This window comes from Bos taurus, chromosome 2 (assembly GCF_002263795.3).
Source record: "Bos taurus isolate L1 Dominette 01449 registration number 42190680 breed Hereford chromosome 2, ARS-UCD2.0, whole genome shotgun sequence".
Classification (NCBI taxonomy): Eukaryota; Metazoa; Chordata; class Mammalia; order Artiodactyla; family Bovidae; genus Bos; species Bos taurus.
Genome location: NC_037329.1, coordinates 73045621 through 73057891, shown reverse-complemented (window position 1 = coordinate 73057891; position 12271 = coordinate 73045621).

Genomic DNA, 12271 nt, shown 5'->3' with positions numbered 1-12271 from the left:
CTTCACAGTCCAACTCTCACATCCATACATGACCACAGGAAAAACCATAGCCTTGACTAGACAGACCTTTGTTGGCAAAGTAATGTCTCTGCTTTTCAATATGCTATCTAGGTTGGTCATAACTTTCCTTCCAAAGAGTAAGCGTCTTTTAATTTCATGGCTGCAGTCACCATCTGCGGTGATTTTGGAGCCCAGAAAAATAAAGTCTGCCACTGTTTCCACTGTTTACCCATCTATTTCCCATGAAATTGTGGGACCGGATGCCATGATCTTTGTTTTCTGAATGTTGAGCTTTAAGCCCACTTTTTCACTCTCCTCTTTCACTTTCATCAAGAGGCTTTTGAGTTCCTCTTCACTTTCTGCCATTAGGGTGGTATCATCTGCATATCTGAGGTTATTGATATTTCTCCCAGCAATCTTGATTCCAGTTAGTGTTTCTTCCAGTCCAGCATTTCTCATGATGTACTCTGCATATAAGTTAATTAAACAGGGTGACAATATACAGCCTTGACGAACTCCTTTTCCTATTTGGAACCAGTCTGTTGTTCCATGTCCAGTTCTAACTGTTGCTTCCTGACCTGCATACAAATTTCTCAAGAGGCAGGTCAGGTGGTCTGGTATTCCCATCTCTTTCAGAATTTTCCACAGTTTATTGTGATCCACACAGTCAAAGGCTTTGGCATAGTCAAGAAAGCAGAAATAGATGTTTTTCTGGAACTCTCTTGCTTTTCCCATGATCCAGCGGATGTTGGCAATTTGATCTCTGGTTCCTCTGCCTTTTCTAAAACCAGCTTGAACATCAGGAAGTTCACGGTTCACATATTGCTGAAGCCTGGCTTGGAGAATTTTAAGCATTACTTTACTAGCATGTGAGATGAATGCAATTGTGCGGTAGTTTGAACATTCTTTGGCATTGCCTTTCTTTGGGATTGGAATGAAAACTGACCTTTTCCAGTGCTGTGGCCACTGCTGAGTTTTCCAAATTTGCTTGTATATTAAGTGCAGCACTTTCACAGCATCATCTTTCAGGATTTGGAATAGCTCAACTGGAATTCCATCACCTCCACTAGCTTTGTTTGTAGTGATGCTTTCTAAGGCCCACTTGACTTCACATTCCAGGATGTCTGGCTCTAGATCAGTCATCACACCATCGTGATTATCTGGGTCATGAAGATCTTTTTTGTACAGTTCTGTGTATTCTTGCCATCTGTTCTTAATATCTTCTGCTTCTTTTAAGTCCATACCATTTCTGTCCTTTATCGAGCTCATCTTCGCAAGAAATTTAATGAGGAGCAATTGAAAAACACATACAAAAGAATGAATTTGAATCTACCTCTCATCATATACAAAAATTAACTCAAAATGGATGAAAGTCCAAATAAGAGCTAAAACTATAAAATTCTTGTAAGTAAAGATATGTTAAGTCTTCATGAGCTTTTATTAGGCAATGTGACAGCAAAAGCACAAGCAACAAAAGAAAAAAATTGAACTTCACTGAAGTTAAAAACTTTAAAAATAAATGTTTTTTTGTGTGTTTCAGAAAACAAGAAAGTAAAAAAATAAAACACACAGAATGGGAAAAAATATTTGTAAATCATGTATCTGATAAAAGACATACCCAGAATATATAAAGAACTTTTATAAGTCAACAATAAAAGACAAATAGCTCAATTTTAAAATGGGCAAAAGACCTGAATACACATTTCTTTAAAAAAAAAAAAAAGTCCAACTAGTACATAAAAATGACCAACACTTTTAGTCATTAAAGAAATTCAAATCAAAACCAAAATGAGATACCACTTCATACCCACTAGAATGGATAGGGTCAAAAAAGCAGACAGGGGCTTTGCTACTGGTCCAGCGGTTGAGAATCTGCCTGTCAGTGCAGAGGAAGATCCCACATGCAGTGGGGCAACTAAGTCCGTGTGCCACAACTACTGAGCCTGTGCACCCTAGAGCCCATGCTTCCTGCAAGGAGAAGTCCATGCACTGCAACCAGGCATAGCCCCTGCTTGCTGCCTCTCAGGAAAGCCTGCACAGCAATGAAGATGCAGCCAAAAATAAAATTAAATAAGTTCATTAATTGATTTTTTAAAAGCAGACAACAATAGTTTGGGGAAAGATGTGGAGAAGCTGGGACCCTTATACATTGCTGGTAGGAATGTAAGATGGTGCAGACTTTGGAAAAGTCTGTCAGTGCCTCAAAAAAACTAAACATAGAGTTATATGACCCAGTAAATTCAAACCTGGATATTTACCTGAGAGAACTGAAAATATTTGTCCTTCCAAAGACTCATTAAATAATGTTTATAGCAAGATTATTCATATTAACCCCAAAGTGGAAACACTAATGTTCATTAATGTTCATCAGCTGATGAGTAGATAAACAAAATGTAGCTGTATATCTCTACAATGAATATTATTTGGCCGTGAAAAGGAATGATGTGCTGATAAATACTACAACATGGGTAAATCTTGAAAACGTTACACTGAATGAAAGAACCCAGTCACAAAAGGCTGCATACCATGTAACCCCATTTATATGAAATGCCCGAAATAGGCACATCTGTAGATACAAAAAATAGACTAGTGGTTGTCAAAGGCTGAGGGGAAGAGGAAGAGGGAAGTCACTGCTAATGGGTATGAAGTTTCTTTGGGGATAATTAAAATATTTTAACTGGAATTAAATATCTAACTGGAATTAGATAGTAGTGACAATTGTACAACTTTGTGGATATACCAAAAACCACTGCATTGTATATACCCATTTTATTTAAGTAAAAATAAACAACAAGGCTGAGTATATACAATATAACAATAATGTAAAATTTAGATTAAATTGACAAACTGTAGAAAAAAAATCCAAGGATTTAAAACTGATACAAGAGAAAAGAAAATTGTTAATAGTCTTATAGTCTTATACCTGTTAATGAAGTTGAATACATAATTTTAAAACTTCACACAAAACTCCAAACCCAGATGGCTACAGTCGTGCATTTTATCAAATACTTATGGGAGAAAAATAAAAATCAGCCCCACAGAAACTCCTCCAGAGAGATTAGAATAAGAGAAAACTCCACCTGATCAGGTCAGCATAACCTTGATACCAAATTTGATAAGACCTTATGAGAAAGACAAATTACAGCCAATCTCACTCATTACATTGATGCAAAAATCCTAAACAAAATATTAGCAAAAGGAATCTTGCAACATAAGGTCGAGTAGTATTTATTCCAATGTTGGTTTTAACATTAGAAAGTCAATTAATGAAATTAATCACATGAACAGAGTATACAGAAAAAAAACATGATCATCTTAATTGATCTAGAAACAGCATTTGATAAAAATTCAACATCCATTCATGATTTTAAACATACTTTTAGAAAACTTAAAACAGAAGAAAATTTTCTTAATCTGATAAAGATTACCTGTTAAAAAAAAACTAGGGAAAATACCACACTTAATGATGGGATGTTGAAAGCTTTCCCTTTGAGAGCTGGAGCAAAGCAAGCTACCTCTACTGAATGTTGTGTTGCAGGCCCTGGCCAGAAAAATAGACATTAAAGTCATAAGCGGGGACTTTCCTGGTCGTCCAGTAGTTAAGACTCCACGATCCCACTGCAGGAAGCATGGGTTTGATGCCTGGTCAGGAAACTAAGATCCTGCATGCCACACAGCATGGCCAAAAAAAAAAAAAAAAAAGAAGTCATAAGGACTGGGAAGGAAGAAATAAGACTGTTGTAATTAGTGAGTGACATGACTATGTAAATAGGAAATCTAAAGAACTGACAGATCACTAGATTGAATAATGAATTCAGCAATATTGCTGGATGCTGCTGCTGCTGCTACTAAGTTGCTTCAGTTGTGTCCGACTCTGTGTGACCCCATAGATGGCAGCCCACCAGTCTCCCCTGTCCCTGGGATTCTCCAGGCAAGAACACTGGAGTGGGTTGCCTTCTCCAATGCATGAAAGTGGAAAGTGAAAGTAAAGTCACTCAGTCAGGTCCGACTCTTAGCGACCCCATGGGCTGAAGCCTGTAGGCTCCTCTGTCCTGGGATTTTCCCGGCAAAAGAATACTGGAGTGGGGTGCCATTGCCTTCTCTGAATATTGCTGGATAAAATCCAGTAAAAACAAACTATTTCTATATATATATCGGCAACAAACAAAAGATGAGAATTTTAAACAGGCACTGTTTACAACAGAACAAAACATTTGAATACATAGAAATACATCTAAAAGTGAAAATGAAGTCGCTCAGTCGTGTCCAGCTCTTTGCGACCCCACGAGCAGTAGCCTGCACCAGACTCCTCCGTCCATGGGATTTTCTAGGTAAGAGTACTGGAGTGGGTTACCATTTCCTTCTCCAGGGAATCGTCCCGACCCAGGGATCGAACCCAGGTCTCCTGCATTGCAGACAGACGCTTTACCATCTGAGCCACCAGGTTAAGTCCAGAAATACATCTAACAACAGCAAAAAGAGCAACACCTCATTGAAGAAAACTGTAAGATCATTCTTGAGAGAAAAGTAAAGATTTAACTAAATGGAAAGATATTCAACAGAAGACATAGTAACGTTATCAATTCTCTCCCAAATGATCTGTGCAGTTAATGCAATTCTGATAAAAGTTTCAATAGATGTCTTTTAAAATATATTTATTTATTTGGCTGCCCTGGCTACAGTCTTAGCTGTAGCATGCAAGATCTAGTTCTCTGGCCAGGGACTGAATCTGAGCCTCCTGCACTCAGAGTGTCTTAGCCCTTGACCACCAGGGAAGTCTCTGAAAAGATGTTTTTATGTAGCCTGAAAGGCTCATTTTAAACTGTAAAGGGATAAATGTAGACAAGAAACTCTTGAAGAAGAAAAACAAGGTGGGAAGACTTGTTCTACCAGGAGTCAAGAATTTTTACAAAGCTCACAGTAATTTGGCATTCTGCAGTAATAGACGAACTGCATATACATGATGAAAACAAAAAAAAGCCCAGAAGTAGACCCATGCATATTTGAACATTTGATTTATGACAAAGGTGACACTGCAAAACAGTGGGAGAAAGAAAGTATTTTCCGTAAGTGTACTAGGTCACTTAGAATAAATGTGAGGGGGAAAGAAGAGAAAGTTGACCCCTACCTCACACCATGCACAAATAGTAATTCCAGGGGGAAATTGAAGAGAAGTAATCTGATGTTCATGGCTAGGAAGGCTGATATTGTCAAGATGTCGGTTTTCCTCAATGTGACTTTTAGATTCAAAGCAATTCCAATCAAAATCCCAGTAAGTTATCTTATAGATATTGACAAACTGATTCAAAAGTTTATATGGAGATGCAAGAGACCTAGAATAGCCAAAAAAATATTGAAGGAGAAGAACAGAGTTGGAAGACTTATGCTACCCAAATTCAAGACTTACTATAAAGCTATAATTACCAATATAACACAATATTGGTGAAAGAATAGACAAATAAATTAATGGAACAGAATAGACAGCCCAGAAACAGACCCATATAAATATAATCAACTAATCTTTGAGGAAGTGCAAAGACAATACAGTGGAATAAGATAGTCTTTTAAACCCGTGGTGCTGGAAAAACTGGATATGCACAAGCAAAAATATGAATTCAGACACAGACCTTATGTTTTTCACAAAAATTAAATCAGAATGAATCACAGACATAAATGTAAAACTTGAAAGTATAAAACACCCAGAAGATAAAATAGAAGAAAACCTAAGATGACCTTGTCTATGGTGATGACTATTTAAGTACAACACCAAAGGAAGAATCTAGGAAAGAAATAATTGATAAGCTGGACTCCATTAAGATTTTTTTTAACTTTTTATTTTGTATTGAGGTACAGCCGATTAGCAAACAATATTGTGATAGTTTCAGGTGAACAGCAAAGTGACTCAGCCATACATATACATGTATCGATTTTCCCCAAAACTCCCCTCCCAGACAGCCTGCCACAAAACAGTTAAGCAAATTTTCATGCACTTTACAGTAGGTCCTTGTTGGTTATCCATTTTGAATATAGCAGTGTGTACATGTCCATCCCAAACTGCCTAACTAGGCCTTCTCCCTATCTTCCCCTCAACAACCATGAACTCTTTCTCAAAGTCTGTGAGTCTTTTATGTTTTGTAAGTAAGCTCATCTGTATCATTGTTTGTTTTTTTTAGATTCCACATATAAGGGATGTCATATGATATTTCTTCTTCTCTGTTGACTTACTTCACTCAGTATGACATTCTCTAGGTCCATCCATGTTGCTGCAAATGGTGTTTTTCATTCTTTTTAATGGCAATGGATCCCATTAAAATTTAAAACTTCTATTCAACAAAACAAAACAAAACAAAAAAGTTCTGCTCTGTGAAAGACAATGTCAAGGGGATGAGAAGAAAGGCCAAGGCTGGGAGAAACCATTTGGCAAAAGACACATCTGATAAAGGACTGTTTTACAAAATATAAAAAAACTCTTAAAACTCAGCAATAAGGAAAGAAACCAACTCAGCAATAAGGAAAGAAACAATCAATTACAAAGTGGGTCAAAGACTTTAACAGACACTTCATCAAAGAAGTTATGCAAATGGAAAATAAGCATATTAAAAGATGCTCCACAACATATGTCATCAGGCAAATAAAAAGTAAAACAAGAAACTGCTACACACCTATTACCATGGCCCAAACTCTGACTCACCAAATGCTAGTGAGCATTTGGAGCTACAGGAATGCTCTTGTGTTGCTGGTGGGAATGCAAAATGCTACAGGTAATTTTAATGAATAGAATAAAGTGAAAGTGACCATGTGGGACTTCAGAGACTAGATCAAAAAAAGCACTAAGACTTGGGGACTTCCTGGAAGTCCAAGGGTTAAGAGTCCATGCTGCCAACGCTGGGGGTGCAGGTTCAATCCCTGGTAGGGGAACTAAAATCCAACTTGCCAAGCAGTGAAGCCAAAAATAAATAAGTAAATATGTGTATATTGGCTGGCTGCCTTGTTGAGAGGACAGTCTGAGAGCCCCGTGGAGAGGTCACAAGGTGAGGAACTGAGGCCTCCAGCCAACAGCACAATGAGTGCCGCATCTTGGAAGCAGCTCCTCCAACCTTGGCCAAGCCTTCAGTGGCCACAGCCATATTGACAACATGACTGCAAGATCAAGACCCCTGAGGCAGCACCACCTACCTGAGTGTGAAATAAAAAGCGTTGGCTATTTTAATTTGTTAAGTTTTGGAGCAATTTGCTATGCAGCAATAATTTGTATATCCTGTAACATTAATGCAAGAGTCCAAATGTGGATTTCTTCCCTTAATATTGTCCTGCTCTTATGTAGTAACAGCAGGGCACGGTGGCAAAGAGCACAGGCAGTGGAGATGCATACAGCTCATCACACGCAGTGAGGCCACTGAGTAGCTATGCCTCTTGGGAAAGGTGCTCACATTCTCAGAGCTTTTGTTGTCTTGTTTTCAAAATGGAAACGTGAATTTTTCAACCGAGTGCATGGCTCTGGGCAGCAGACTCAACAATGGAATAATTGTTATTATTCAATATTTCACTGTCTTTACTGCTTGCTGCTGCTGCTGCTAAGTCGCTTCAGTCGTGTCCAACTCTGTGCGACCCCACAGACGGCAGCCTACCAGGCTCCTCCATCCCTGGGATTCTCCAGGCAAGAACACTGAAGTGGGTTGTCATTTCCTTCTCCAATGCGTGAAAGGGAAAAGGGAAAGTGACACGACTCTTAGCGACCCCATGGACTGCAGCCTACTAGACTCCTCCGTCCATGGGATTTTCCAGGCAAGAGTACTGAGTTGCCTACCCATAAGCAGAGAGACTTGCTTCCCTCCCACCCTATCCCCATTCAGAGCTGTTTCCACCAGACTCCAGGCCTCTGATATCAGCTCTTTTGCTATTTGAACCTGGTGAGTGATGCGTGCTAAATCACTTCGGTCGTGTCTGACTCTGTGCTACCCTGTGGACTGTAACCCACAGGCTCTTCTGTGCAAGGGATTCTCCAGGCAAGAATACTGGAGTGGGTGGGCATTTCCTTCTCCAGGGTATCTTCCCGACCCAGAGATCCAACCCACATCTGTCTCCTGCATTGGCAAGTGGGTTCTTTACCACTGGTGCCATCTGGGAAGCCCTATTTGGATCTGGGATCTGTGTTTATTCTACAAGGGATTGGGGGTTTCGTAGCATCAGAGTGTCATGTGGCTGGAGTCTGCCTTCCTGGAGTTCCCAAGATGCAGCTCTGGCAGAGTCCTCAACAGCCTCCCCGAGGATCACCATGCTCTTTGGCCAGTGCCCACCCCCACCTCTGCCTTCTGGGCTCCAGTTTCAGCTGGCTCCTAAGCACCTGTGCAGTGCTGGCCACTGGGCAGGCACCAGATATGAGAGATAGGTCAAAAGCTTCCATCTCCAGGAGGTGATGAGTGTAGACATGATGATGCTGCATTGGGAGCGCAAGGCCAGAGGAACCCAGATCCCCGAGGAGGGAACATCATCCAACCTAGGGGTGAGGAGGGCTCAGGAAGCAAGGATGGAAGCTTCCTCAGAAGTATGATTTGAACAGAAGGACTGGCTGTGCTAAGGGGCAGGCAGGCGCATGAGAGGGCATGAAAGTGCTGGGTGTGGGAAATGTGCTGGTGGAGGGGAGTGGTGATACTCATTCCTTTACTTACACTGGACCCCAAAGCAGACACTTGGCCATTTACCCAAGGTCTTCTTCTTGTCCTCACCCTCAAAAGGTTCTTTACACAATGACGTGACCCAAAACTATTCCTGAGGGATCTGAGTTCTTGGTGATCTTGTTTATGTTGGATGATTCTGTCATCCATCAATCTTACCTTTGGACATAGCCATACCAGGGACAGTTCCTGAGGATTTCCTGTCCCCATTGTGTAGCAGTATCTGTGTAATGCTATCTGCTCTTGAAAATTAACGTCAATCTCACTAGTCAACATTTTAACTCTCATTTCTCTTGTTTGTTCAGTGACATGAGGATTTCCAAACAGTCAAGTGAGGCTCTCATCTTCTAATTTAATTTAACTTAATTCTTCTGGTAGATCCATTCATTCCTTGAGTTACCAAGACTACTTAAGTAATAGAGCCCCAAATTGTGGGGCTACAAGACAAACAACGTGTGGGTTAGTCATTAGTTGTATTATGAAGGACGTGATTAGCTCTTCAACTCCTGGACCCATGTATGCTGTACCCACGTATGCTAAGAGGAAGAGACATGACCATGTATTGGTAGCTGATTCAGGACTAGATTGTACAGTGTAGAATAGACTCAGTGCCTTTTTTTGAGGCATTGTCTCTTATCTGGTGCTGTAATGGGGTCTTTAATAGGCCATCCCACTATTCAAGAAGGCCAACTGCTTTGGAGTGAGCAGGAACATGGCAAAAACTTATGAATCCCATGGATATTATTGGTCAATTGTCTTATTTTTCTTTCAGTTCAGTTCAGTTCACTCGCTCAGTCATGTCCGACTCTTTGCGACCCCATGAATCACAGCACACCAGGCCTCCCTGTCCATCACCAACTCCCGGAGTTCACCCAGACTCACGTCCATCGAGTTGGTGACACCATCCAGCCATCTCATCCTCTGTCATCCCCTTCTCCTCCTACCCACAATCCCTCCCAGCATCAGAGTCTTTTCCAATGAGTCAACTCTTCGCATGAGGTGGCCAAAGTACTGGACTTTCAGCTTCAGCATCATGCCTTCCAAAGAAATCCCAGGGCTGATCTCCTTCAGAATGGACTGGTTGGATCTCCTTTCAGTCCAAGGGACTCTCAAGAGTCTTCTCCAACACCACAGTTCAAAAGCATCAATTCTTCGGCACTCAGCCTTCTTCACAGTCCAACTCTCACATCCATACATGACCACAGGAAAAACCATAGCCTTGACTAGACGGACCTTTGTTGGCAAAGTAATGTCTCTGCTTTTGAATATGCTATCTAGGTTGGTCATAACTTTCCTTCCAAGGAGTAAGCGTCTTTTAATTTCATGGCTGCAATCACCAACTGGAGTGATTTTGGAGCCCAGAAAAATAAAGTCTGCCACTGTTTCCACTGTTTCCCCATCTGTTTCCCATAAAGTGATGGGACCAGATGCCATGATCTTCGTTTTCTGAATGTTGAGCTTTAAGCCAACTTTTTCACTCTCCTCTTTCACTTTCATCAAGAGGCTTTTGAGTTCCTCTTCACTTTCTGCCATAAGGGTGGTGTCATCTGCATATCTGAGGTTATTGATATTTCTCCTGGCAGTCTTGATTCCAGCTTGTGCTTCTTCCAGCCCAGCGTTTCTCATGATGCATATAAGTTAAATAAGCAGGGTGACAATATACAGCCTTGACGTACTCCTTTTCCTATTTGGAACCGATCTGTTGTTCCATGTCCAGTTCTAACTCTTGCTTCCTGACCTGCATACAGATTTCTCAAGAGGCAGATCAGGTGGTCTGGTATTCCCATTCAACTTCAGCTTCTTCAGCTTTACTGGTTGGGGCATAGAGTTGGATTACTGTGATATTGAATGGTTTGCCTTGGAAACGAACAGAGATCATTCTGTTGTTTTTGAGATTGCATCCAAGTACTGCATTACGGACTCTTTTGTTGACCATGATGGCTACTCCATTTCTTCTGAGAGATTCCTGTCTGCAGTAGTAGATATAATGGTCATCTGAGTTAAATTCACCCATTCCAGTCCATTTGAGTTCACTGATTCCTAGAATGTCGACATTCACTCTTGCCATCTCTTGTTTGACCACTTCCAATTTGCCTTGATTCATGGACCTGACATTCCAGGTTCCTATGCAATATTGCTCTTTACAGCATTGGACCTTGCTTCTATCATGAGTCACATCCACAGCTGGGTATTGTTTTTGCTTTGGCTCCATCCCTTCATTTTTTCTGGAGTTATTTCTCCACTGATCTCCAGTAGCATATTGGGCACCTACTGACCTGGGGAGTTTCTCTTTCAGTATCCTATCATTTTGCCTTTTCATACTATTCATGGGGTTCTCAAGGCAAGAATACTGAAGTGGTTTGCCATTCCCTTCTCCAGTGGACCACATTCTGTCAGATCTCTCCACCATGACCCGCCCGTCTTGGGTTGCCCCACGGGCATGGCTTAGTTTCATTGAGTTAGACAAGGCTGTGGTCCTAGTGTGATTAGACTGACTAGTTTCCTGTGAGTATGATCTCCGTGTGTCTGCCCTATGATGCCCTCTTGCAACACCTGCTATCTTACTTGGGTTTCTCTTACCTTGGGCGTTGTTTATCTCTTCACGGCTGCTCCAGCAAAGTGCAGCCACTGCTCCTTACCTTGGACGAGGGGTATCTCCTCACTGTCGCCCTTCCTGACCTTCAACGTGGGATAGCTCCTCTAGGCCCTCCTGAGCCCACGCAGCCACCGCTCCTTGGACGTGGGGTTGGTCCTCCCAGCCGCCGCCCCTGGCCTCGGGTGTTGGGTAGCTCCTCCCAGCTGCCGCCCCTGGCCTCGTACATGGGGTAGCTCTTCTCAGCCGTTCCTGCGCCATTGCAGCCTGGCACTCTCGGCCGCTGCCCCTGACCTCGGACGTGGGGTAGCTCCTCTTGGCCGCGCCTAAGTGCGCTTCTTGACCGGCAGCAATGTTGAGTGATTTAGGGCACCAGTAAGTCCACAGATGATATTGCCAGCAGAAACAAAACAGATAAGGAAGGGAAACCCCTTCACAGAACTGTCTATCCCAATAAGGAAAAATCACTGCCACCTCTGTGACAGAGGACACCCAACACAATAAACCTCCACCAGGGGGCCAACTATTCTTCCATGGTATGGCACCATAGTGAGGGCACTTCATAGTGATGGTAGTCAAATCAATTTTACTTTTTAAAAAAATACTTATTTTGCTGCACTGGGACTTAGCTGCAGCATGAGGGATCTTAAGTTGTGGCATGCCGGATCTAGTTCCCTGACCAGGGGTTGAACCTGGGCCCCCTGCATTGGAAGTATGGAGTCTTAGCCACTGGACCTCCAGAGAAGTCCCCAAACGGCTTTAGAGTGATCAATTCCATGCTGTTGTGCCAACATACAACCTCCATCCCTGCTATCACTGTTCCACTTTGTCAATGAGTATGTACTGGTTGCAAAAAGAGATGGACAATAAAAAACCTGCTCTGCAACAGGTATCCTCATGGGAAGCATTCACACAAGACACAAATATTATCACATGATTGGCCTGTTCTTTCTCTAAGCTTGTTATGAGTCTTTCAATCTAGCTACTTTCAACTTCCTGACCA